The sequence below is a fragment of the Myotis lucifugus genome, unplaced genomic scaffold (genome assembly GCF_000147115.1).
Source record: "Myotis lucifugus unplaced genomic scaffold, Myoluc2.0 scaffold_62, whole genome shotgun sequence".
NCBI lineage: Eukaryota > Metazoa > Chordata > Mammalia > Chiroptera > Vespertilionidae > Myotis > Myotis lucifugus.
In genome coordinates, this window is record NW_005871110.1 from 5,843,374 (window position 1) to 5,847,873 (window position 4,500).

The window sequence follows — 4,500 nt, forward strand, 5'->3', positions numbered from 1 at the left end:
ACCACATCAAACAAACAAACAAAGAAAACTACCACATAAAAGAACAGAATCTGGGCGTGGCATGGAGGAGCCGGCAATCAGAACTACCAGGGGAACTTTACAAGGTAAAAAGTCCATGGTTGCAGGTCAATGTTTTGTGATACTGTTGTCATGAATCATAATGTATTTATATTATAATTGTGTGGGAACATATGGCTTTTACTTCTTTTCCCTTATTTGCCACTCACTACATTCATTGGCAATGCTAAAGACCCAATGTTAGATGGAAGAAATCTGGGAAGCTCACACTTTTTGAAAATCTAATCTATAATGATTGTGACCTCTTGGATCATTTTAGCAACATTATAAATCAGGGAAAAAAGCATTTTGGGTTTTTGAAATGCCTACGTTCACTCAAATGAGCTGAAAATTAAGTGTGAAATGTAGTATTTCACTTTTGAAAAATTGCAAAGAAATGTTAATCACAATTGTTCTCATCAAATACACATTGACTCTTGCAATATATTTTTTTCTTTTGCAGTGTTCTTTTCTCTTCAACAACAACAACAAACAACCTCTAAGTTCTCGGGCCCCAAACAGCTTAAAAAAAACAAAAACCCCTCAGAGTAGAATTTTTGGTTGAACTATTTTAACCATAATCAATTCCCATTACTGTCAAGCTTTTAAGCAGGTCAAGAGAACTCTTAAAAAGGGAAGAGGAGATTAAGGAGGAGAAAGAGGACTTGATTTATGCTTTTGCCATCCCTCCAGCTCTCAGCCAGACAGGCTGGAGACATTTCTGGAAGTAATCTCACCATGGCTGTCCAAGGAGAACTGCAAGTTCAGTTCACACTTGTATTGGCTGGTGATGATGGTACTGGAAAAACGGCATTCATGAGCGTCAGCTGACTGGTGAATTTGAACTTGGGTGTTGAAGTCCAGCCCTTGTGTCCCATACCAACAGAGGACCTACTAACTTCAATGTATGCGATACAGCTCGTCAGGAGGAATTTTGTGGACTGAGAGACAGCTATTACATCCAAGCCCAATGTGCCATTACAGTGTCAGATGCAACTTCGAGAGTTACTTGTAAGAATACTAGAGGCCCAGTGCACGACATTCGTGCACTTGGTTGGGGGAGGGTCCCTCAGTCTGGCCTGTGCCCTCTTGAATCCAGGAGCCCTCGGGCAATGTCTGACTGACAGCTTAGGGAGCGGGCCTACGCCTGCAGTCCGACATAATTAGCACTGCCATGGAGGTGGGAGAGGCTCCCGCCACCGCCGCTGCACTCGCTATCCGTGAGCCCGGCTTCTGGCTGAGCGGCGCTCCCCCTGTGGGAGCGCACTGACCACCAGGAGCCAGCTCCTGCATTGAGTGTCTGCCCCCTGGTGGTCAGTGCGCATCATAGTGATCAGTCATTCCACTGTTCGGTCGATTTACATATTAGCCTTTTATTATATAGGATTCCCAACTGGCATAGAGATCTGGTGCGAGCATGTGAAAATATCCCCAGCATGTTGTGTGGCAACAAAGTGGATAATAAGGACCAGAAAGTTAAGACAAAATCAATCGTCTTCCACCAAAAGAAGAATTTGTGGCATTTCTGCCAAAAGTAACTACAGCTCTGAAAAGCCTTTCCTCCGGTTTGCTAGAAAACTAACTGGCCCCCTAACCTGGAGTTTGTCGTCATGCCTGCCCTCGTCCCACCAGAAGTTGTCATGGACCCAGCTTTGGCGGCACCGTAGGAGCATGAGCTGGAGGTTGCTCCGACAACCGCTGTCCCAGATGAGGGTGATGACCTGTGAGGAAAAAGAAGCTGGAGCCCAGCTCACAAGCCCTTTTATAGGCAACTGTGCTGTGATGTCAGCGCTGCAGCGCCTTTGCCACTTGGTTATACAGCCAAGTAAAATGTGTGCTTAATCTCTGGGATACGGAAGGAGATGCATGGGCTTCAGAGTAAACGTGGCAGTTAAAAAAGACCTTCATTTTTTGGACATGCAGATTTAGCTGTTTTGGAACATCACAAGTCAGTGTGCAATCGTGTTTGTCACTGTCATTCCCATTCTTTCTCATTTAGAATCAGAATAAAATTGTACTTTAAATTCTTTTTTTAAAAAAAGGAAGAGGAAAGAGTTTTCAGTAAATATTATCACTCAACTGCACAGAAAAGAATAAAAAGGGACTTCAAGATCGAGATACAACTATGAAAACAGTAAGACTGAATTATAGGTGATCTCAGGGCACACACTGAATCTAAGAACAAGATAAAAAGACAAAAATGGGGGGGGGGGACAAAAATGGGGGAAAAAAGACAAAAATGTATTTCTTTTTGGATAGTATCTATTGGAAACTTGCAAGTAAAGCTCATATATGATAAAACTTATGCCTAGGAATGTCGATAACTGTGTTCCATAGAATTCATAGTGAAATTAGAATGGCTTGTGTTGCTGCCACATTTAAAACGGAGGTAAAATTTCTAAAAGCAGCAGTCTCAACTTGGATAAAACTTTTTCTTACAGTTTTCCAGTATCTTGCTCCCCTTCCATAATTCAATCGATGTAGACACTTAGCAGCATAACTTCGTTGAGAGAAATAATATTGAAAAGCCTCACAAAAATTCACACAGCTATCGCGGTCATTTAACATCCAAAGCCCAGCATGTTGTGTGGCAACAGAGTGGACATTAAGGTCAGGAAAGTTAAGACAAAATCCATCATCTTCCACCAAAAGAAGAATCTGTGACATTTCTGCCCAAAGTAACTACAGCTCTGAAAAGCCCTTCCTCCGGGAAAAGGCAGGAGGGCAGATCAAAGCTCAGGGATCGGCCTTCCTGCCTTCATATGAACTGGAACATTATGGGAAAGACGGCGACGTTTCCACGCACAGTTTTAGAAATTTAAACCAGTAAAGGCTGCGGCCGGATCACTCATCAACACAGACAACTTGCCACCCCGGGGGGCCCACGTGTTGCGGGTACGCGCTGCGCATGCGCCCTGGCGCCAGCCGCCCAGCCGGCGGGCAGCTGTTCCCCCCCTTCTCTCCCCCCCCCCCCCTCCGTTCTCCGAGGGGGCGGAGGTCAGACCGCCCCGTTTCCAGAGCTTTAAAGAAATAATGCAAATAAGTCGCCTAACGCAGGAGCTGCACTTTGCAAGGGAGGGAATGAATGGCATTTAAAGATCGATGCAGACCTAACGCAGAACCCGGTTCAGAGACCACCTCCCAGCCCCCCATCACGTGAGAGGCCTGAGCCCACACTGGACCCCGACTTCTTCCCGCGGGGCCCGGCGGGGACGGGGTCATCGCGAGAGAAAGAGAAATGGCTGCCCCGACGGGAGCCCGGCAGGGGGCGCCAGCCGGCCGCCACAAGGGGAGGGCTCCGGGCGACGCCGGCACCGCCACCACCGCGGGAGACGCTGCGGGAGCGACGCGTCCCCTCGCCGCCACTGTCCACGGCGCGGGCCGCAGCGCCACGCGGGACGGGCCTTGGCCTCGGCCCTCTCTGACCTAGTCGAGGAGCGGGAGGGCAAAAGCCAGGCCAGAGACCGGAGCGGCGCGAAGGGCAGGGTTTCTAAGGCCCAACTGGAAAGAGTTCCCTTAAACTAAACGGTTGGCGGCAGGTTCGAGTATTGCTTGGCGTCCACGCAGCAGCTCCCGCAGCTTCAGGCTCGGCCCCGCCGCCTCTGAGAGCGGAACTCCGGGAGGCTGTAGGCCCCGCCTCCTCTCGGTCCGGCGCGTGCGCAGAGATGTTAATATACTAAAGTGTCTCTGCCTTCCCCTTTTCTTCGTAGCAGCGATGGCCGAGTGGTTAAGGCGTTGGACTTGAAATCCAATGGGGTCTCCCCGCGCAGGTTCGAACCCTGCTCGCTGCGGAAGCGGGCGGCTTCTCCTTTTCTTTACTACGGATGCTTTCAAATGATCGCGCTTACTCTTCTGTTTCATTTCCCTGACGTGCTGGCTAAATGGAGCGCGGCTACAGAAAACTTGAATGCGCCAGATAAAAGCCAATAAATGTCAGTGTGACAGACATACACTGTTTACACTAAAAGATAAAAACCGTCCTTTGTTCTAAACGGTAAGCTAACAGTTTTAAAATCTTGTTCTTCAATGTGAATAGCAAAGTCGCAAAATAAAATTAATATAAATAGTTTTCAGGCTATGACAATCTAAACAAGCTATCATCTCATTAAAACTGATAACAAGGCTAATGCTCCCTCTCCTTCCATCTCACGATTACCTTCAGCGGTTCCCCCACCACATCCAAAAGTGGTGTGAAATAGGAGATAATAAAATCTTTTGAAAGTTCGACTTCTAAACCATGAGATTATATCCACATAATGGAACAATATGCACATAGCCACTAAAATGATGTTAATGACATGGGAAGGCCTTCCGGATGCATTGCCAAGTGCAAAAAGTTGGACAGTTTGGAAAACAATTTATATTATGATCACATTTTTGTTCAACAATTCAGTTGTGTGACGAGAATGGGAGAAAAAGAGAGAATGGATGGGAGGCTGGAAG

At 47.1% G+C, this 4,500-nt stretch overlaps 1 non-coding gene and 1 pseudogene across 1 annotated transcript; both read left to right on the forward strand.

The window, feature by feature from the left end:
* Positions 1 to 795: 795 nt before the first annotated feature.
* LOC102420969 lies at positions 796 to 1,893 on the forward strand (annotated as a pseudogene).
* A 1,873-nt stretch (positions 1,894 to 3,766) lies between these two features.
* Positions 3,767 to 3,848, forward strand: TRNAS-UGA. The gene has a single exon. It is a non-coding gene; the product is annotated as a tRNA-Ser (tRNA).
* Positions 3,849 to 4,500: the final 652 nt, after the last annotated feature.